A 22493-nucleotide genomic window follows, 5' to 3' on the forward strand; every position below is an offset into this window, starting at 1 on the left:
AACCACTTATGTGCTTGTGGCAGCAGATACTGGGTGGTGTGTTGGGACACAAAAGTGGAAGTCCAATCCAGACCGCGATCGGGCCAAGTCGATGCAATCATTGATGCGTGAGGTGATCTGGCACAGGCTCTTATGTCCTCGGTGGCGAACTGCAGGAATGACAACTCGGATCAGCTCCTCTCTGTTCTGTCTCAATTAGGGCTGCTCTCGATGGCATGCTGGAGAGACTGTTCAAGAAATGGCTTTGAAAATGGAACATTCTTGATATTGGCTGAAAAAAAATACAGCGTTAAATATGTAAAAATAACTTCATCCATCCATAGAAAGTCTTAAAATCTATATTTCATGGTCCACAAACTTAAATTGTGATTTTCCAAAACGAAGGCCTTAATTATTCTAAAAAATAAAACAGGAAATTTGTAATTAATTTTTCTGTCTTATAAATGCCACTAGCAGATTATTATTTATATTTCCAATTCCAATTTGACCAATTTCAAATGATAAATTTAGAATAAATGAAATCAGACTGAAATCGCAACATGAATTTGGTTATGTAAGAAAGTTGGGCGAAGACTCCATTTTAGTATGAAATTTACATTCTTGCTAATGTAAGGGGTTCTCAATCCTGTTCCTTGAGGGCTGCCCTGTCTGTTTCTCCATCTCTCCCTGCGGCAACACACCTGGTTCAAATGATCGGATAATCAGCAATGTCTGCAGAAGCTGGATAACGATCCTGATCATTTGAATCAGGTGTGTTGCAGCAGGGAGAGAAGGAAAACAAGCAGGACAACGGTCTTCGAGGAACAGGATTGCAGACCCCTCATGTGCGGTCTAAAATGACAAAAAGAAGTCACAAATCTGACTTAGCAAAAGCAGCAGACACCCTGTTTGGACTTGTGAAAGCCACTATTGTATTGCTCGGTTGCATTTTTAAGTGTCCAGATGTGTTTTGATCTGATTTCAGATGCTTTGGGCAAATTCCACCCCCATGTATTTTTAATAAGCACGGCCTGCACTACAGTGGGAATGGATAGGGCACCTCTGATTAGTCAGCGTGGCTTAGTGCCCGATGTTGAATTAACTATGGGAGGGCATCTGCTCTTTGAGCGCCAACACTTTTGTTGTTGCGTGAAAACAATGAATAATTCTCTTTACGCCCCGCACGTGGGTGCTCAGTGGCTGGGCAGTGGGCTGCGCTGATCACCCGTGGCTAAGATCAAAAGGTAAAGTTAGGAAAGAACAATTGGGAATATGCTGGAAAGTATATGAGAAGAACAAAAATAAATTATTTGCAGATTAGTTAGATTGGTGGAATATTGGAATACAACACACTTTAACTGTTAGCAAGAGTGACAGCTGATCGTTTGTTTGTATGCTAGCATGCAACAAGTAGAAGACAGTTTTTTTCAGTTCTGGGCAAGATTTCCTTTATGTGACAGAATTCATTCTGTTCATTTGGTATTAAGGCTAGCTTCTATTTGATGAAGAATGACATAATAACCCCTCATTCTCGGACAGATGCAACTCAACTGTTAGCTTTCTCGGGACTAGACGTAATCCCGACGTGACGAACATTTGGCAAAGGGAAAGCAGTTCTGTCCTGTTCAAAACATTTCAACACAAACACAAGGAAGAAAGTGATCTGTGTGATTTTTGCCAAATATTTTCTGTTGCTGACCATGGAAATTTTTCGTCGACACTGACACTGGACAACCTGTATGGAGCGACTGCCACTGGGAAAAATTTCTGGGAGGAGGATATGGATTTAAACCGCACAAATTGATTTTTAATATTCATTTTCATGTCATGCAAATTTCCTGTTTGCCCACCAAAAACAAAGTCATGGATCCACACAATTTTGTTCGTATAATTTTCGTTTAATTATTCATTCCTTTTCTCGCATTGACAGACCGAAAATGTGTCATGTTTTGTTTTATTAGAACTCATTGGGTTGCGCTATTGCAGCCGGTATGTATAATATTTCATTTTGTAAGATTTTAAAATAGCCAAGTGCGTGGACTACAGCTAGATTCAAGCATTAATGTTCTGCTCAAATGTAACACATTTTGCACCTTACAGTAATTAGTCAAATGTCAAGAGAAATGATCCTGACAGAAAGAACTTTTTATTTCATCTTGATAATAATTACAAAAAAAAAAAAAAACGGAGTCCAGACTCCCCTCAGAAAATTTGCAAATTTTACTGCAGCATTCCGCGCTGTTCAGCCGCCACAGAGAGTGCTGGTGCTGTTCTTCCAGCTGGCCCGAGTGGCGAAGCCCCTGGTTCACATCTTGGACTAGAATCATTTCTTTATTAAACATTCCAAAGTGACATATTAACTCATATAGTGGAAATGATGTCATCAAGTTTCTCCATGATTGGTGCCAGTTTCTGCGAGTAACATGCAGATAATTAAATGCAGGTGATTATTTGTCCTTTAGGCGGCAACCTTGAATGCATGCGGCTTCAGATTCATTTCAGCAGTCTACTTGTACAATGCCATAAATAAAAGCACCCAAAAAAGATTCTTTTGCACTGACAAGAAGAAAGTCAAACCGGAGGGAATGTATCTCAGCAGCTTGCGGTAAAAGTAGCCTGCAAACGGTTCAACACGTAACCACAACCTGGCTGTCTCCCTCAGATCTTTTCCTTGTTTTCTTTTTTTTCTTTTTTTCTTTCTCTCCCTTCAGCGTCATACCTGTGAAGCTCCTGCCAATTCCACAACACCTTCAGACAATACAGTCGGCCAGTTGCAGCATTGTCTTCAGGGCATTCACCTGTTTGACAGCCACACAGGGAGTGGGAATAGCAACTGGGTGGGAGGAGCGATGGAGTGAGGCAACAAGATACTGATTCCTCAACATTGATCGAGACGGTTCAATGGCAGTTATGGTGGAGTCGGCCAGGAACACCTCATCAAATTGATGATCAACAATTGTAGCAGCTCAGTCAATATATATATATATATATTTATATTATTTCAGTCAAGTGATTAATTTTTATGAACTAATTAATCACAAAAAAATCCATGATTAATCACGATTAATCACATTTTTCAACTACAATCTTTTGCGAAGCTTGTAACAGATATTTACTTGAATAATATCTTGGAATTGATGCAAAATCACCAAATATGAAGTATATTTAATTCAAAGACTGTTCTAATAGCTTTCTTTGATTCTTGAATTTGATCAAAATGGAGACATCTTTACAACCATTTTTCATCGAAACATTTCTCAAACATCCCCACAAGCGCCAGAGACCAGCAGTGTTGATTTGCAAGGCCCAGTGGTAACTTGAACCCGATGTTTTGTTCTGAGGCGTGCTAAAGATGTACAGCTAATATGGGGCAATATTTGCAAAGTATGCTGATTATTTTTGAAGTAAATCAAACTGAGTTAATTGAGTTAAAATATTTAACTGAGTTAAAAATTTTGCGATTAATCACCCTGAGTTAATGCTTTAATTTTACCAGCCCTAATATATATATATATATATATATATATATATATATATATATATATATATATTAGTATGTTTTCCATGATTTGCTTTGGAGAAGGAATCCAATAAAGATGATGAAGAAGACTTATCGCTGCACCTTCCAGGACTGGGCGGGCCCTGCACAGTTATTGAGTGCGGGGTGTACGGGAAGTGATTGCTGTCATTAAGTCAACAAGAAATGTTTCATCCCTGCAATGGCAGCAGGTGGGAACAATAACGTTCCCGATGTCGCGCCATTATTGACTGCACGAGTTGCACTGGATAAAATTAATAACGCTCGCTATTCCCACATTCCCACTTTCACATCTCACCCGTAAGGCAGCAGCCGAGACAGCAAATGAGATTCAGAACGCAGGAATAAGCGTAGGCTTATGATTGACTGGAAGATGACTTGATGTAGTCGACATGATGTGGATTTCTCACCCTGTCAGATCGTCAGTTTATTTTTATTCATCTTTTATCTTTCCGTTTTTTTGTTAGGCTGTGGGACAGAATAGGTTTTTGAATTTAATCAAAGAAAGTACTAACCTGTTTTTCCTGTTTGAAAGCATTAAAAAATCAATAGTGTTGTGGAATAATGGCGCAAAAAGCATGTGGCAACTAATTTGACCTGCTGAGCTGAGCTACCGCAAATAGATTTGAGAAGTAATTACTACAAACAATGGGGCTCTCATTTTTATAAAAAAAACCAAAACAAAAATATAATTGATAGAACACCTGAGTTTCTACTACCTGTTGTTACTAAAAGGCTATTTATTTTACAAATGCATTTTATTTTGCCATTCAGTCTTCACCAGTTTAATAATATGGCCATCTTTAATATTTAATTAAAATGTACATGTTGGCTTGTGTTGAGCATCTTGATGTTTATATGTTTGGAACAAGTTTGGAAAAAAAGTTAAAAATAAGTGCTTGACAAAATGACATTGGTTTGGATAATTTCACTAATAAAATTAATACAATTCCTCCTAAATTAAGTCCGCCTGCCTAACTGAAAGGATCCCGAGCTACTTTCATGGTAACAATAAACATTTGAACCAAGAGCCATCTCAAAATTAATAGTAATTAAACACATATAGCCATTTGGTGATCGTTTGAGGCTACAGGAGTAAATTCTAGTTTGTTAATAAAACAAAACAAAGGAATCTTTAACTAGATTGGTTTGAGGGACTAGAATAATACTTCAGTGCTTTTTGCTTCTTGGTCTTTATTTAGACTGAGCTTTAAGAAAGTATAAAGTGCCAGCTCTGGTTCTTTTGAGACCAGATGCTATTGAGATTCTTTTACCTTTATGGAGCATCTTGGAAAGGGAGCCTTGATCTTTTGTCTTTTGTGACCTCTGTGTTCTCCTCCCCATACACAGGTATCTTCCCATAATTCTTTTCTGGCACCATACCTTCACCTCAGGTGAAATACAAACTGCTGTCCTCAAATAATTCCTTCACACACAAACAAACAAAACAAAAAAATAAAGAAAAGAAAAAACACCCCCCAGTGAATTTGTAGGATTACTCCTCACCCGAGGAAGATGATGCTTGAAGTTGATTTTTGACAGCATTGATGCAGCATTTGTATTACCTGAAACAAAGAGGGGGTTGCATGTGAGCAAATTCTCGCCAATGGATTTAGATACTGAATATCAATATGGTTTTATAAAAATAATTCATGGGTGTACTTTCAGGGATCCATTATTGACTGTCCGAGACTCCAAATTGTCCATACGTGTGAATGTATGTGTGAATGGTTCATTCGTATGCGTGCTGCGATTGTCTCGCGACCACCAACCCAATTATTTTTTAACGTTATTACATTAAATTACATGAGTGATTATATGTGTGAATACATCTTAAAATAATGACTTCATAATTGGATTATACAAGGTATGTATGATTTAAATTATTGTTGCTGTGGTTCTGTCAGTTTACATTTTTTGTGTGGCTTTTTGCGACAATGTGGGTCAGTTTGTCGTCGCTTTGTGTTCATCGAGTTGGCCACCTCTTCCTCGAATATGTATAATATAGCCTATATTTAATTCTTTAATTGCCAGTTTTGTCTTTCTTCACTGATAGGCAGAGAGAAGTCACATGATGCAAGGCAGGCGTGGGCAAACTATGGCCTGGGGGCCACATGTGGCCCGTTAAACGTTTTAATCCGGCCCGCCAAACTTGAAAAAAATGTAATGAATAAACCTTAATGTTCTATTTTGTAAATACTGTTTTTTTCCAATACATATATATTGTTGTAATGCTTTTGTTCACTTTCATTTAAAATTAAATATATATTTTTTTCTCCGATGAGCTGAGGTTACCAAAACACTCCATCCATCTGCTCCTGGTCCGGCCCCTCTGTCAAATTTTGGAACCCATTGTGGCCCGCCAATCAAAAAGTTTGCCCACCCCTGATGTAAGGTGCGTGGTGCTCAGTTTGACAAAAAACGAACAATTTCCTCTAGAAATGGCTTTGTCCTTGTCCCACTTGTTGAGTAATGTTGTGATGACTTTGTAAAAGTCTTCCTAAAATGATTTCTTAATGCCACCGTGAAGAGAAAAAGCTTTTGGTCCTTGGCCCACTTGTTGTATTATGTTGTATTGATGATTTTGTAAAAGTGTTTGTAAAATGATTTCTTAATGTCATGAAGAGAAAAGTCTCTTTTCCAGGCACTCACGTTTGTGTGATTCTATTCTGTTGTTTCAGGAGGAATAATGCTGGTTTTGCATGATTGAGGAAAAAATGGCAAGATGTCAAAATGGCAAAATGCCACAGTTGTCTTGTGAAATGAGCCTCACCAAATCTAAAAAAAAATATTTAAGAAGCAAACAAGCACATACTAACCACTATGGATCATTGTTTCTGCTTTGTGTTTTTTTTTTGTGTCAGACACAGCAAAGACCGTCGACTCTTGAAAAAAAAAAAAAAAAAATCTCGATGTCTGTTTGTCTCACCTCTCTCTTCCAAAGTTTTCCTCTCTCTGGCTGGGCGGGCACAGGTTTCCAAACAAACTCGCTGAAACATGTTGTCTGTCAGTCCGTCCGTCCAGCCCTCCTGCTGGGCTCCAAAGCTGCCATCCACCATGGAAGCAGGTGGCGCCGGCGTCCCAGGGAGAGCGGGCCGAGCGCGTGGGCGTCACACAGGCGACGCCAATCCAAAATTCCCAGCTGACCTCCCCGAAACCAAGGCTACGCCTGAGCTTGCCATCGCCTCTCTTTGGAAGTCCTATCTTGCTCTTTGTCTCGCCAGCTGCGTTTCCTTACCCTCTTAAATTCATTTTTGCTACCTTTTGTTTCTCGCCGGCATCTGTGTCTTTCTCCACGTGTTTGCTTTGTGCTGTTTATCCGAGTGGGACTAACGGCGGGCCGCGGGCCAGCCAGCCTTCGATTGGACGTTAATGAACGGAGCAGGAGTGGGCCCATCTGATGAAGCTGGCCGTGCTATCAGTTGATTTTATCTGCTTTTCGTATGGATGTGTGTGCTTGAGCGAGAGACAACAGGTGCAGTGGAAACGCGCATTGTCCGCTGTGCCATCACAGGTGATTTTCATGCACGAGAAGTGCTTTGATGACATAAATCATATTCCATATTACATCCTTGCTGACTGGAAATGTTTCGTAAAAACAAAAAACAAACGTACGTACGTATAACCAGTCGGAGGCAAACAAGGAAACACCTGTCTCATACAGCCCTCAGTCAAACGACTCGCGCACACGCTCAGTGGAAGCGCCTAATGACAACATCCTGTTTCTTGCCTGTCAACAGACCCTGAGCAACGGTAGGAAGGTGTGGGAACACTTTCATTGGGGTTGAATGCTACGAGTTTTGAGTGCACCCTAAAAACCATTCACACTCACATTTATGGACAATTTACTGGAAGTCTTTAATTAATCGTACATGCATGATTTTGGAATGTGGGAGGAAGCAAGAGTCACTGGAGAAAAGCCATGCAAGCAAGGGAAGAACATGGAACTCAAACCCAGATACTCTCGAAAGTGACGCAGATGTGCCAGTCACTAGCGCTTGGTCCTGCCAGATGCGGGATTTCAAAGCAGCATGTAGCTATTTAGAATGCTGTTTGTTCGCTGAGATTTCGATTCGAGACGGAAAAAACATGTAAATCCCAGCGACCAGTCACGTCGCTTTGAAATGAACTCGCGATACAAACCTGAATCCTTATCACAATAGGCTGGCAAAATGTTCTGATCATGTGACCTGTATCACCTGGTTTGGTATTTGTCAGCAGATTTGAGTAGATTTTTGGTCTCTTTTTGAGTTAAAGCTACCACTGGATGAATCAGTCAGTCATGGTGAACGGTAGCATCTACTTGCATCCCTCGGCAAGACCCTTTAGGCCAGGTGTGAGCAAACTACGGCCCGGGGGCCACATGCGGCTCATTAAACGTTTTAAACTTGAAAAAAATTCAATGAATTAACCTTGTTCATGTTTTATTTTCTAAATGCTGTGTTTTTTTTCAAAGATATATATATTGTTGTAATAGATTGTCTTTCATTTAAAATTGAATGTATTTCTTTTCTCCGATGAGGTGAGGTGACCAAAACACTCCATCCATCTGCTCGTGGTCGGGCCTCGCTGGCAAATTTTACAACCCATTGTGGCCCGCCAATCAAAATGTTTGCCCACCCCTGCTTTAGGCTATTTGCCGTTTGCCAGCCACTGTTTCGAGAGGTTGCGTTCGGAAGGTCATCTGGTGTAAGAACTGTGCTGAACATCATGCAAATAACCAGTGTGGCGCTCCCTGACTAAAAGGAGTATGCCCAAGTTTAAATCAAAACAAACTTGAGTTCAAGTTGCATCATACACTGTCTTAAATGGAGAAACTTTGACATCCAAATATGACAATACGCAAACAAACTCAGTGTGACATCAAGGTATCCTATTCTCAGCGATCAACCTCTTCCAAATCACGTGGCTCCAACGCTATCTGCCATTATTGCTCCGCCTTGGTGGCGCTCTCCTGAGTGCCGTTCTAGCGAAATGCAATATTCTGCTGAGACAAGAGATGATTTTCTTCTCCAAAAATAACAAAAAACAACAAAGGTAGATAAACAAGTGAGGTTTCCAGCACAGGCTAGTGAGCTTTGGCAGGACCAACTATGTGAGGAGGGGGGGATAGAGTAGATAGTGGTCCGTCCACACATCTGTCCACACAGCACGGGGCGGGTTCCAGTGACACCCACAGAAACAGGCTTAACCTTCTCTTCCTCCCACCACCTGTTCATTACTACGGGTCCCCCACTCTGAGATCCCCCCCCCTCACCTTCCCCATTCAAGCTCGCCTGGTCCTCGCTCTGTCTGTCACTGCTCGTTCCAGTTCTGTCTTTGATACGCCGGCGATTACGCCCTCATCTCACGCTTGCTGTCACGTTTACGTTTTCAGACTGCAGCGCAGCCAGCTCCTCGGAATGTTTTTTTTTTTTTAATTAATTAATTTATTTATTCGATTGAAGGGATAATAAAGCAAAACAGGTCAGGTCAAATCATGAAGAGAGATAAAAGTCATATTGGCACAAAAATCGTTGATGAACTGACCTTAAAACTCATTCACTGCCATTGACGGGTATAGAAACCAAAAAGTGCATTTATTTTACCTGTGCTGGTCGTGAACGAGTTAATTGTTTGGAAAAGATTGTTGATACCGTTTTGCGGTGAAGCTATTGAGGCAAAATGGAGGACTCTACTTTGCTGCAATCCAACATCAAAACAGGAATTCACTTTGTCTTTTTTCTTTCATTTGTCTACATTGTATTGCATTGGCGTACACGCGTAGAATAAATTGGAGTTCACGTTGCAAATTGTCTATCGTCAGTGAAAGTGCGTCTGTTTTCCAGCCTCACGCATCCTCTTGTCTGCATTCCGCCCCCTTTTTTTTTCTCCACCTGCACATTGTCAGTAATTTGATTGTTCTCGCCCATGGCATCGATGGTACTTGTCCCATTTGAATCCCATTAGAAATTCAATTTGGAGAAAAGACATAACAAGATTGAGTTTAGACTGGAGAAAAAAAAAAGTGAGCTTGTATAAGCATGGCTCCTTTTTGTTGCCGTTTGCCAACGAGCTGAGTAATCCCCGCTAGAACTTCATTTGCCTTTTTGATCATTTGTTTAGCCAATCTGAAACATGATCTGCACCATATTGAGGAACTTTCTAACCAGGCGGCCGTTACTTCATTGTTCGCATTTGTGCATACTCATCTTGATGAAAGGAAATTATAATTAGTCTTCCAACTGAGATATGAGAGGCAAAAACTGCACCTGCAGAGGATTGCATGTTCCCACAATTATTTGGCATACAGCACACGGCCATCGTATATCGTTAAGCACATATTTCCAATCAGCAAACTATTATTTTTAAACATGAATTCACATTGTGAGCTTTGCGATGCAAATATCTGTCGCAGAAGCATGCATGAGTTGCTTTTTAAACATTTCACACGAGTGCCAGAAGAGACTATTAATGATCAAAGGATGGACCCACTCTTTCAAAAGCGTACGCGTGGGGGTGTGCGGATGTGTGTGTGTGTGTGTGTGTCACACAGTCGGGGGGCACCTTAGTTGACTTGCGTTCTGCTCTCTTGCGCCCCGCACAAGCGCAGATATTCTTTTTGACTCTTTAATTGCTTTTGCAAAGTGGCCCCAATGACGATAAGGAGGACGCGGTGACAACATCTCAATTCCTCTCCCCAACTGAACGCTCCCCGTTTCAATTATCCTCGCCGCCCTCGCCCGCTGCCTCCAAATAAATTTCATTTCCCTTAAGCCCGCCGGTTTCAGTATCTGATGGCGTCTCACTCGGTTATCCATGCATGGTATTATCGGGAAGACAGGCCCTTGCTGCTCACTGAGAGGGAAAGGCTCCAGGCCTCTTATTACATACCAAATATCAGGCGCCGTATTCAAATCCAGAGTATCTGGCTGGGAGGGATATGCCTAAACTGGTCGAGCCTGTTAAGAGCAGCAGTGTGTACAGATAAATGTCCACGGGGAAATTGCTTTGAATGGTAATTTTAGTCTTTTTTTTTTTGCCTGCATTTCCATATGTCCTCAATTTCATTCTGCTAATTTCCTTATCGCTGCATTTAATCTTCACATCTACTGTATATCTTTGTCAGCGCAGAACAGAGGGTTGCTGTAATTTGTTGAGACGACGCGTGTTGGCATGAAAACGGAGAATACTAAAAGGTCACTTGATAGCGCTTCTCGCTAGGTTTTTGTATCGGGAGCTGTCATGACATCACTGGATTCAAAGGAGTGAATCGGGCCAGTCTCGCCAAACAATGAGATCATTCCAGGCAGCCTCTCCAGGTCTGATTTCCTTTAAAAAAAAAAAAAAAAAAGCAAGACGACAGAAAAACAAATACAATAAAAAAGTCATAGCACATGGTTTTACTGCCTCCCAAAGCTCAGAGTAATATTCTATTCGACATAAAAATCTCGGCGTCAATTAAAGTCAATGCCCTGACGGTTTTCCCACAGCGACTCAGCTCAGAGTAATATAACACTTTGAGAATGATGAACACATAACAATAAATGCGTAAACTATTCAAGCCGGTGGAGATAAGGTGGTGTTTAAACATCTTTTACTGCCCACGGTTCCCACAGTTCAGGTTGTTCAAAGGTCTGTCGTCCATAAAAATCAGCACCTCTTGATGACAAGCGCAGAGTATAATAAAAAGGGGTCATGGATGAACTACAGCTCATTAAATTCCTTCTTAAATCTTCTTCAATTATACCTGCACAAGAAAAATGAATGTTGAAATTCAGGTTGATTTAACTGTGGGTAGGGAGCAAAAACATGTTGCTGTGCTTTCTTTTCATCACATTCTTCCTCGAAATTTGGACTTAAAATAAGTGTTCGAGAGATTTTCAAATCTAAGAATAAAAAATATATATGTTGCGGTTTAATGTTAACTGGACGGATGAAGAAGCTGAATAAGTGACAATGAGTGGAGCTTAAATGACAAAAGTAAAATAGATTTTTTTTTTTTCATTTTTATTTCTAATTTTATGAATTTTTCAGATTCAAATGTAAAATTGAGTTGAAAAAAATGGGCATTCTTTGCTCAATATTTTTGGGTTTTTCATTTTAAAAAAAGGGCACTCTCTCACATGATGAAAGACCAAGTTTACCATGATATAGTTTTTAAATTTAGAATTTAGAAAATGTTAGGATAACTCAAGTTAGCTCAAATTTTTCAATCGCCTCCAAAATTTATTAGAAGTTTGATGCACAGTGAAAATATGTTTAAAATCAACATGCGAATGTGAACCACTCAAATTGTTTCTTCTATTTGTAATTTCTTTTTACCTGTTTTTTACTTTTCAATTTGCTTACTTTGAATAGTAGCTTTAAATAGAATATATTATTATCACAATTATTATGAGCGATCAATATCAGCTTTATTTTCCTGTCTTTGAAACACAAAATAAAGAATCATGTTTAGATCCTCCCATTTTTCATTCAAACCTAAGCATTTCAAAATGTGATTGACGGGCATGTTGGTTTCAGAAGTACGTCCAAATAAATTGGTTATTTTAACACTTTATAGTGCTGAATGTTTACGGTCACTTTCAGATTTGACTCTTGCCTGTGAAGATTACATTTACTTCCGTTACAGGTTTTAACCAACATGAAAATCTGAGAGCAGAATATAGAGTCTCAAACTTGCTGTATGAGCAACAATAAATGAAAATGAACAAGACAAAGCGACTGATGGCCATGACCGGAATGCTGACACGCTACTCTCGTCAACAGTCAAAACGAATCAAGAAGATGACTTTTGGAATTCTAATCCTAATGGAATATAATGTCCTGCTCTTAATTAGATTTTGATCTTTGTCCAAAACTCAAAGTAAGTCACATACGTGCACCCTTAAAATGAAATCCATCAGCTGTCCATTTACTTTGCCCAATCGCCGTTTGGAAAATTTTACTAACTCTGATCCAATTTAAAAGTGAGTCAGCTGAAACTTGCTTGATTCACACAGGGTGTGATTAAAAAAAAAAAAGTTGCTCCCAGTTTTATGGTTCTGACAACATCCACGGGTGGGTTTGTCCGCTGTGAAAGGGTCGGCAAAGCTTTCAAGTAAAGACTTTATGCATCTTTGCCACTCGAGCAATGAGTTTGTTCACCGTTTTATTGCAGTTATCCGCAGGACAAGATGTCAACACCGGAGGCGATAATGCAATGCAATACAAGAGGAGACGAGATTTTTAATTTTTTTTTTGCTTCCTGTTTCAAAGTAAGGGACGCTCTCTCATTATCAAGGTCAGCGTATTTGAGAAAGTTTACCTCGTGTTTCTTAAAATACAGACACAACCTTATTTCGAAACATTTGCGTGACAGGCATTTAGACTCACCAACTGACATTTTCTTTGCAATGAGTCCAAAACTCCTACTCTGCCAAAATCAGTTTGAGAACATGCGATCTGAATCTGAAATCTGAATTCAAAGTCAAATTGACAGAATGACCAAAAAGAAATGAAGTAAATCTATTAATGGGTGCCGAGCACTATGGACGTGTTATTTTTAGCCAAGTTTGGCCGGAAAAGTTTTGCTCTGATCAACTAATGAAAGGTAGGAAACGGTGTGTTATTGTGGGCCAGCTTGCAGCTCATGTGAGGAAAATTGATTGATTAAAGAAACTGTCCTACTATAGTTTTCTGATCACAGTACATGCAGTAATTTGGCCAAATGCAGTTGATCTGAAAAATTGCACACCTGGCACACATGTCAACTTGCTGCAATGGAAAAACTGAGACCCTTAATGAACTTATTGCGAAACAACATTTTGAGGTTTCACGTCTTACAATTTAATTGAACTACAAACAACATATTGCAATACTTTTTAATGGAAGTTGCTCCGGTGATAATGCAGCACTGTTCAAATTTCCATTGGTGAAAAACAAGTAGACACTAGTTGGCCACTGATAAAAAAAATAAATATATAAAAAATATTTGCATTGGCCAGCTCCAATGATTTTAAAGACCTTTGGGCAGATGCGATTGACATGGCCGCAGAAAAAGCTCAAATCTGATTGGATGTTGGAACTAAATTTATATAATTAATTAAAAAAAAATTTATTTTTCAATGTATCAGATAGTATTTATTTATTTGCACCTTCAAAAGTATTCCATGCGGCAAAAACAGAGTGTGACATCTCACATAATGCAAGTTGTGTGAATCACCTCCCATTTTTCCCCTCTCTTATTTTGGGCCTAATTCAATTTGTGTCAAACTGAGCCTCTCTCGCACGCTGATGCTGCTTCCATTACAACGCACTGCCAAACATAAGCATTCATTAATTAGCGGCCTCGTTGTCTTTTAATTATGCATGTGGCTTATTAGTCACCTCCGCCATTCACCCAAGTCTTCCTCGCTCCGCTCCCCTCCAATTCCTTCCTGTGCTGCGGTTCGCACGGGACCTTTAAACCTCCACCTGCACATTATGGCGCTAATAAAGCCGCTATCAGCCCGTGAAGAAGACAGCAAACAGGCTTGAGAGCGTCGGAATGGAAGGGACTGCCAAAAAGGCCTGCGAAGGCTTCGGCTTCTGATACGTCAGCAGCAGAAATTAGCTAACGGCGCTTCCGACGGCAACACAGCAAGGAAAAGACAAAAAAAAAAAGGCCGCCTCTCCTTTCCTTGTCTCCCCTCCCTCTCGCGTCCTCCTTTTCGACAAAGCTCGGGCATGGAGACGAACGAGAGGGAGACGAGCGTCAGCCGGTGAATTTTTACAGCTCTCCAAAATCATTATTGGCAATTAGCGTTCGTCAGGGAAGACAGCAGCTGCTTGTAATTACAGGTAGCCCCTCATTACTTCTCAGTGTAGGGGCCAGGAGGGAGGCGAGGGGGAGGGAGAAAACATGCTCCGGAGCCAGTGTTTATATTTATTTATATATTTCTTCCCCCCACCATCATGTTGAGCCTCAAAATGTATGCAGGCCATAGAGGAGGAGGCTTGAGCAGGTGCAGCTCCACAGTGAAGAGAAGGAAACTTGGAGTAAACAACCAGCACCTTTATCGACACATTGCGCTCCTGCGCTGCGGCTATTTGAGTACATCGTCGCTATCCTATAAAAATGTGTCATCCCACTCCAGGAGCAAAAAGAACCCTGTTTTACAGGAGCACATTTCATTCAAATAAAGCCGAAATGACTGCCATTAGGTGGATTTAGCAGAATCGTCCATCTAGCTTGTACTCCTAACTTTTGTCCCTAACGAAATAATGTCTCTCTGTGACTAACTGATTTTTAAAAAAAATATTTTTTCAGTTCCTCTCAGATTGTAACACTGTGTTTCAAATGATAGGTTTCCACAAACTCATGATGTCCATGTGGTGCATTTATATCTGTATGGATTAATGGCGACGACAATAAGACTCAGTTCGCGTAGTATACTCTACACTTGTATTGACGTTCTGGTTCAAATCTTTACTAAGACCTTCCTCTGTTGAGTTTGGATGTTGTCCCTGTGCTCACTTGGCTTCTTCCGGTTACTAAATTTCCCCCCACATTCCAAAAAACATGTGATCCTGTGATTAACTGGTCACCAATCCAGGTTGTCCAAAGTCCATGATTGGTCGTTATCTGAGCCCGGAGCAACCATGATGTCATTTTCAATCTCTACAGAAGTGACAAAATGGCCACCCCTGAGATGGCGGCTAGAAACAGTGGATTTTGCCGCTTAAATCATATTCTGCAAATGAAATATTCATCGGAATGACACGTTTTGACTTGTTGGCCTGCATAGAACATATTCTTGCGAAAAATAGTTTCGTCTTGACTGCCCCTTTAATACCAGTTTATATATATATATATATATATATATATATATATATATATTTTTTTTTATATATATGGTGGTTCAACTCTGTAACTAAGTAGTACACTCAATAATTTTACCCAACACTAAGCACACACAAAATACCAAACACATAATAATGTGATGCAAACACACTAGTTTATGATGAAAGCCTCTTCAATTTCTGCTATCCTTGTTTGGGACGTTGTTTTGTCATTATTTTTAGATTTAAGTTTATTAAATAACACTTCACAAATATACGTAAAACCATAAGACAAAAAAAAGAATAAATAAAAAAAAAAAAAGCACATTCCATCACTGTCTATTTCTATGTGCTTTCAAGTTTGACACATGGCAAGTTAATGTGACCTGACATTTCAATGTGCACCTTGCTGTTATCTACAGATCAGCACGGCATGGCACAGCCGAGTTTATCCGGCCTTGGCTGCTGATATGCTTTGGCCTTGTTTTACACTTCAACTAGCACTGAAGGATACGTTTGATGGAGGGCACCTTCACCTTTTATTGCCTCCTGCCTAGTAGACCAGAAACTTGTGTGATTTAAGACAAGTCACTCCTTTTGTACATGAGGAATTTATTACTGATCAGCACACACTGGGCTTAGCTGGCCCAGGTCAAACTGTACTTAATATTCTTTTTTCTGGTTTAATCTCAAGGTGAAGCGTCTCATTAAATGATAGTCACGGCTATTCTCCCACTGTACTTTCAAAAGAGTTGAACTTGTACACCTTTTTTTCCTGTTCTTTTATTTTGTTCCCCACATTTTCATTGTTTCCTCAGGTCAAGTGAGATCCCTGGCAAAAATCCTTCAACTATTCCAATAGCTGGCAAGGCTGCCGTGACCTCATAGCTTTAACCTGTACTCATGGAGGTAGAAACGTTCATCTTGAACTAACTATAAAAGGGAATATTTGCGGAGGTGATGAAGATGAGGTAAACACATACCACTGGCAGCAGCTATACTCCTATGAATAGCTAATTAATACCATCTGAATGCTTTATATGCCCTCACCATCACACGACTTGAAGTCCCCCACTGAATTAGTCAGAGCCCGGGGCAACAATCAAACCAATTAACCCAGGGCCCAAAGCAGTGTGTGTGTGTGTGTGTGTGTGTGTGTGTGCAGCCCTACTAATTCAATGCCTCACAAGAGCACGGTTGAGTTCAGAGGAGATGGCACCCGACTCTGTGCCGCAGTGTTTTCCAACATCGAGGTCAGGACTGCAACACGCCAGGCCTCTCCGCAGCACTAACTGAGGGCATACTAATAGCAGCCAAACATTAGCCTCTTATCCCCCCATGGAGCTGCTGACCTCCTCTCACAAGAAAGGAATGTCTCTGGGAATATTGTTTTGGAGCCTGTTCTCGCAAGAATTTAGTGGGATTTTCTACGAAATGTCGAGTATTTAGGAGACCAATAGCATTTTAAGTAGGATGAGAAAGCGTTTTCTTTTTTTAGTTATTTAATTAGGATTTGTGATATCGCCTCTGAAAGGCTGATTTGGCGATCACAGACCTAATTATAGGTGCACGTGTACAGGATCTGTTGATTTCCATCACATGAGACCTTGTAATATTGATATTTTGTGTGAGATAAAATTATTCATATTCAGTATAATATACAGTAGGTGGTGAACCTTGTATACTTAATTTCAGAATATTTTACTATGTAATTTACAATTTTATTTTACTTCACGCCAATTTATTATACTCCGTAATTCCTCAGTTTTTTTTTCTAGAGAAGGGTTTGTACCCTCTCGAAAGTCTTTTCAGAAATGTAGTTTGAGCAGTGTTCAGGTAGCAAACCAAAAACCATTCCTAATTTCCATATGCAACAAAGTGAATGCCCTGAAATAATGACAGTAAGAATAAAAGTTCTCTAACGGATAAGCCACGCTTTCTGCCAACAACATAAAGCCCTAACCATGTTTTTGCTAATTCATAAAGCATTGCCGTTTACTGTCTCTTGCAATAAACATATAATTGTCAACAAATAAAAAAAAAAAAAAATCTTTTCAGACCTCGAGGATATGTGTAAAGCTTTATTCAATGCAAGGCTGCTGGTGTTTATTTTCCACGCACGCACACTCACACACACACACAAAACACACAGGCGGGCTCCTGCTCGGTTACAGTAGAACAAGCGGCGTGCTGGCAGCAGAAACACGCACATTTGCAGGGTATCTCTCCATTCCACTGTAGAGGGTCCAACGCAAATACAAAGAACAACTGTCACATTCAAAACTCGAGCTGAAATGACTGGCTGGGTTTCCATTCATCTTGTCTGTCAGGGTCCCTCTTTTTTATTCGCTGCCATGAAAAGTTGGAACTGTATGAGAACCCCCACGCTAGAGGGAGAAGATCAAGTGCGTAAGGATTTAACAGATGGAATTGTGAATAAATGGAACGCTAATGCATGGATAGTATGAATCCACTTTGCGTGCTCTATGCTACTGGCAGTCGACTCACGTGACCAGAACGCCGAAGTTGGCTGTCGCCTTCATCGTTAAACTTTATCAAAAAATTCCCAAAGAGTAATGTCATTTTTTTCGGGTGATTCTTACAGAATAACTTGGTTGAATATACTATATACATTCGTTTTCCTTGATTGGCCGTCGTTATCATTGTCCTTTTTCCAGATATAAGTTTCTTCTTGTTTCGTACTCTGTTTTGATGCTACAGTATTCTCAGATATTTTTTATGTGCAGTTGTGGACATGAATGAAAAAAATGATCACATCCACCAGACATATCCGCGGAGCTCACAATGTGTCTGCCTGAACCTCGATCAAATTCACCAGCACCTATCAGGATCTAAGACCAAATCACTTTGCGCCGCATTTTGTGTGTGAAAATAGAGCCCGTTGTCGTAAGGGCCATTAATACGAGACTGATTTCATTGAAAATCAATTATAAAAGGCTTTATTTTGGCTTCTTACATCACAAAGAGAAAGTGTTGAAGAATGACAGCATTTCTATTTTCATATAAATTGTGGCCACACTCGCAGTAGTGCAGACCTCCCTCTTTCAGTTCCACCTGCGTGTACTCGTCTGCAAAAATTACCAACACCAGGTCTAACTCACCTCTTTATATTTATGGCACGCATAAACTGAGCTTTCCATCATTGCAACTGAGATCTACACAGTTCTTAGTCTTTTCCCTTGTTTTCAGCAATTATCTTCAAAAAAATTATGAAGAATTTAAAAACAAATTGTAACATCTCTATGGCTCGTTTACAGGTGATTAGCACCATCTAATCCGGTATAAAATTCAAGAATGATCTGGAAAAACAGCATCTTAAAGGAAAGCCTTGTGGATGTCCTCGCTCTGATATTTACTCTGGCACCTTCTGAAAAATATTGCCGTTTTGTTCTACTGATGCTCTGCGGAGCTGCATTGTAAACTGCCGAGTCACATCGAATTTACCAGCTATTTTATCTACTTTAACTCAGTCAGATGAGCAGTGTGTGTGAGAAGATGTGCATAAATGGGCCTGCTGGAATTTATTGTGCGCCTTGTTGTTTGTGCCCATATCGTGCGTGTGTGTGTGTGTGTACGTGCGCGGCCCCCAACCCGGAGCTATTATGCGGGGACAGCAGGTATAATATCGGCAAACCTTTTCCGCTGTGCTGGATAAGTAATGGCCTCAAGACGTCACCTTTATCTTTAGCCACACTCCTGCCGCTGAAGCTGTGGATTTCCAGCCACACACTCCCTCCGTGATGCACAGGTGTGGTATTATATGTACACTATGAATGTGTGCGTGTGCGCATGCACTATTTATCCTCCACCTCCCCCCTTATGTCTTTCACAAAAGTGGCCATGAGGAAGGCAGATAGGGCCGAGACTGACACATTCATTTCCTTAACAGGCTCGGATGCAGCGCTGCCTCCTTTTTAAGCAGCTTTAGTTATTTATCCCCGAACAAATTTGGACGTTGGGTGAATGCAGAGCAAGGCGCCTATGAGGCATCTCATCATGCCCCCGCAAACAGAAAGGGAAAGGGCCGCGATATGGAGCGATTAGGATGAGCTAGAAAAGACTGAGGAGGGTGAAATGGCTGAAGCAGAGTGATGGCGTGCCAGGGAGATAGCGAGAGAATATTGAAATGAGGCAGAGGGAGAGGTGAAACAAAGGAAGAGTCTGATGCGGAATGAGAGCGCTTTGTGGGCTCGGGCTTCATGGGAGGTGCAGCCCAATCATTTATAAAAGGTAAATGCTGTCAGGACGCAGGGCGTTTAAAGGCGCAGCGCTGCAGGTGTGATTTATGCTCTCAGTGTGGGGCTATAAATCACCCAACCTTTGTTTCCACAGGCAGCGGCTGCGGCTGCTGCTGTGTGGAGGCACAACCATGCCTGACACATATACACGCATGCACACACACACGCAGCGGACTGCGCGAAGATGCATGATGATGGAACTGGGTGGATGGATGGAGAGTGAACTCGTTGGAGTCTATCAGTGTGAGGTGTTGAGTTGTGGACACACACGCACACACACACACCTAAACAATCACACAACACTTTCAATGCCGTGAGGGGCGAATCTCCCATTACGAAAACAATTCATGTTTAGCCATTGTTGTAATTCAAATCGTCTACAAAAAAGGAGATACAAGTTGACCTGTGATGCTTTGACTAAACATTTTGGGCAATTGCTGTACATGCAATGTACGTTAATTAGCCTTGAATCATCTTAAATGTACAGCTGAAAATGCCTGAAGTCATAGGGCTATATAAATAAATAAATAAAAAAATTTAAAAATAAAATAAAAATATAAATAAATAAATAAATAAATAAATAAATAAATAAATAAATAAATAATATAATCTGAGCACCAAAATTGTAAAGTAAGTTGCAAGCCTCTTTGTGCTGGCATCATTTATCATACCTTGATAGATCTCAGTTCAGTGAGTAATGAAAGTGTACCGACACCTTTTTTTTTTTTTTTTTTAGCCACACGTGCTGCAATAAAGCAAAATGGCTACTTTCAATTACTATGAATAAAGAATAGGCTTAAAGTGATGTGAATTCAAAGGAGCAGCACTATATCTTCACTTTCTGTTTTTTGTGTGTTTTTTGCACTATTTTTATGATTTTTAAGAATGTGAAAATTGCACTGAAATTCAAAGTAAACAACGATTTGTGATGGCTCTTGTGACCCTGCAAACATTTTCCAACTACTCTGAAAAAAAATCACAAGTTTATTCCCATCATGCAACGATTTCTGTTCCCCTGTAATTGCGACAGTCAATGAAGAAAACACTTTAATGGGAGGTCACCCCCAAAATATTATGCAGGCCCACTAGTCCAGACTGGCATTATGATTAATATTGTGCTTGTGAAATACGAGTTAAGCAGTAAAATCCACACATTTTTATCCATCTGCGGGGGCGGCCATTTTGAAAATGACATCACAGTTCCTCAGGGCTCAGATCACAACCTGATCTGTCTCACTTGTTTTCTGAAGCGGAGCCATGATTCGTTCGTTGCCTGAGCCCTGAGCAACCGTGATGTCATTTTCAGTCAACAGAAGTGATGTTGATGCTTAACTCATATTCCACAAACGCAATATTAATCAGAATAACATGTTTAGAAGAGCGAAGGCGCATAGATGGTCTTATTCCATGACATCAAATAATCAGTTTTTGCCTTTTGACTTTGGCATGAATTGGAACTAAGTGTTTGAGAAAGCTGGGAGATTAAGCACAAAGTCGAACTGGCGCCACTCAAAGTGATAACATGCTGTGTCCTATACAGACACAAAAGGATGCCTTGTGCCAATAACACGCGGCAGCAAAGCATCGCTATTCCGCAACCTCGAATTAGAAGGGCTTTTTATCGCTTTGGAGGAAATGCTAATAGAATTACTGTACGATTTTTCACCGCTGTGTGGAAGATTCCTGATCAAGCATTTCTTCGCCACCAATTGTCTTATCTTTGGTCACATCTCGAAATTGAACGATGAGGACACAGGCGCTATTGAGAAGATGTTTTCGGGGAAGGCAGCGGCACTTGAGCAAGGTCACATGTCCTGGTGATGACAGACGCATTGTTAGCATTCTTCAACAAGCTCAGATAAAGACGATTGTTCTGTGGTAAGGCACGCATTTCTTGTGAGTAAAATCGAAGTGGAATGTGTTTTTGTTCTCTAGGGAAGCGCGCACACACACATTCCAAAACCTGCTTGTAAAATTAGGTTAATTGAAGACTAAAGCGGGTACATAACCACTCACACGGTCAGCTGGGATATGCTCCAAATATCCAAATAAAGTGAATGTGAATTTATACAAACAGCCCATAATAATTGCAGAAGAATTGGATTAATAAAATGAACAGTCACTTAATGTGATATTTTTAATGGGATGGTTGAATCTTGAAAGTGTCAGAATTTTGGTTGGTGAGGAGGAAGACCCAAATGCAGGGAAGCAAAGCTGTGAGTAGTTCAAAGGGGTATTTAATTGAAATTAAAAATAGCAAAATTACTCAGATAAACAAAAAAAAAACCAAAGTGCAAAATACCAGGGATCAACAAAACACAAGGACTTGAAATGAACTAAAGAACTGTGACTACAATGAAGAAAAGTGAAACCCGCCGAGGACCGGCCGACAGACAATTGACATGGACAATGACCCGACAAGAAGTGAAAGGAACCAGGGAACTAAATACAAACAAAGGAACACCTGGGCAAGACACAACCGGTTGGAGGGAGCTGATTGGTCAACACAAGGGCTTGGGTAAGCGAACACAGGTGGACACAATAAGCATAACGGGACAGACAAGACACAAAGGAACACAAGGCAAAACCTAAAAAACCTAAAGTATCATAACCGATCATGGCAGAAAGTTCTGAACTCCTGTTTCCACGTCAATGTTGCATTTTACTGAATAAATCTGTCAAGAAGAGTTGTAATGAGGTACTTCTGACGCCATGTTCTTAAATTTAGACCACAAGCTAGAAGACTGAATCAATAGCACATCAGCTGGTTTCAGCCAATTAGTGCACTTTGTTTTTCCTCATTTGCATCAATATAAAATTTTCAATTTATAGGTTTAACGATCACCGAATCAATATTACGGCCATTCCTCCAAATGAAACGCTGCAAGTGTTTTTGTTTCTTTTGTTATGTAGCTTATTGAACTATTTTTGTT

At 40.3% G+C, this 22493-nt stretch overlaps 2 long non-coding RNA genes across 4 annotated transcripts in view; one reads left to right on the forward strand and one right to left on the reverse strand.

The window, feature by feature from the left end:
• The window catches only part of LOC148343150 (uncharacterized), a 105791-nt gene that overhangs the window by 77660 nt on the left and 5638 nt on the right, over window positions 1-22493 (forward strand). The gene's annotated exons all lie outside the window — the stretch shown is intronic.
• On the reverse strand, window positions 4584-6788 carry LOC148343151 (uncharacterized). Its single transcript, XR_015846597.1, has 3 exons — window positions 6447-6788; window positions 5024-5082; window positions 4584-4943 (listed from the first exon to the last, which is right to left on the reverse strand). It is a non-coding gene; the product is annotated as an uncharacterized LOC148343151 (long non-coding RNA).

This window comes from Idiotropiscis lumnitzeri, chromosome 1, assembly GCF_059441095.1.
Source record: "Idiotropiscis lumnitzeri isolate Australia: NSW breed Sydney's pygmy pipehorse chromosome 1, RoL_Ilum_1.0, whole genome shotgun sequence".
Taxonomy (NCBI): domain Eukaryota; kingdom Metazoa; phylum Chordata; class Actinopteri; order Syngnathiformes; family Syngnathidae; genus Idiotropiscis; species Idiotropiscis lumnitzeri.